The sequence below is a fragment of the Tupaia chinensis genome, unplaced genomic scaffold (genome assembly GCF_000334495.1).
Source record: "Tupaia chinensis unplaced genomic scaffold, TupChi_1.0 Scaffold000377_2, whole genome shotgun sequence".
In the NCBI taxonomy this organism is placed as follows: Eukaryota; Metazoa; Chordata; class Mammalia; order Scandentia; family Tupaiidae; genus Tupaia; species Tupaia belangeri.
Window position 1 is genome coordinate 256,107 of NW_006159876.1, and position 942 is coordinate 257,048.

At 41.0% G+C, this 942-nt stretch overlaps 1 non-coding gene across 1 annotated transcript; it reads right to left on the reverse strand.

Moving 5' to 3' along the window:
• Positions 1 to 277: 277 nt before the first annotated feature.
• On the reverse strand, positions 278 to 384 carry LOC114008730 (U6 spliceosomal RNA). Its single transcript, XR_003550243.1, has one exon. It is a non-coding gene; the product is annotated as a U6 spliceosomal RNA (small nuclear RNA).
• Positions 385 to 942: the final 558 nt, after the last annotated feature.

Sequence of the window (942 nt, forward strand, 5' to 3'; positions counted from 1 at the left end):
TACAGTTGAGAGCTGGCTTTGTGGCCTAGTGGTTAAAGCAGCTGAATCCCACAGGGCTGACCATGTAGTTCTTTTTTTTTTTTTACAGTAAGACAAAATTTTATTTATGAAACTCTTTAACAGTACATAGCTCAGAAGTTCTACTTAGGTACAACAGACTGACATATGATGCTAAGCAACTCTAGTTTTCAAAATAAATGAGTAAGATCTAAGTTTGACAGAACTTAGTAACCTTAAATCGGTCATCTTCAAATTTCAATAGGGCCTGTAGCTTTTAAAAAATATGGAACGCTTCACGAATTTGCATGTCATCCTTGCACAGGGGCCATGCTAATCTTCTCTGTATCGTTCCAATTTTAGTTTATGTGCTGCCAAAGCGAGCACTGACCATGTAGTTCTAATCTCAGGGCCTGTGACTTGTGAAACATACTAGGCATGTGTGCATGCATGCCCAAAATCCTGAAAGGAGGAAAAAATGGAGGAAAAGGAATTGTGGAGAGACCATGCCCCATGGAGGGGATGCTTTCTCCTTGCCCTCTTTCTATCCCTCTCTGGCTAACACAGGAGTCCTCAAGCAAAAAAAAAAAAAAAAAAAAAAAAGAAAAAGAAAAAAGAAAAAAGATCAACGTCTGTATACTGACCTTATATTCTGTAATTTTGCTACATTCACTTAACATTTTACTGTTTTTTTTTTTTTTAATGTTTTTGCTACAGGGCACGTGTGCTCACCAGACAGACAGAGAGAGACAGAGACAGAAAGAGAAATTACCCCCCAGGGGGGATGGCCACACCTCAATCCCTTCTCCTCCATTCTCCTCTTGGGCACACACTTTCCCCTGGCGTGAGTTTAAGCCACCGGGTCCGGAACTCAAACCATGGTCGACTACATGGGAGTTCAGCGACATAGCCATTATGCCAACTGCTGGTCCTTTTAGTAGGTTT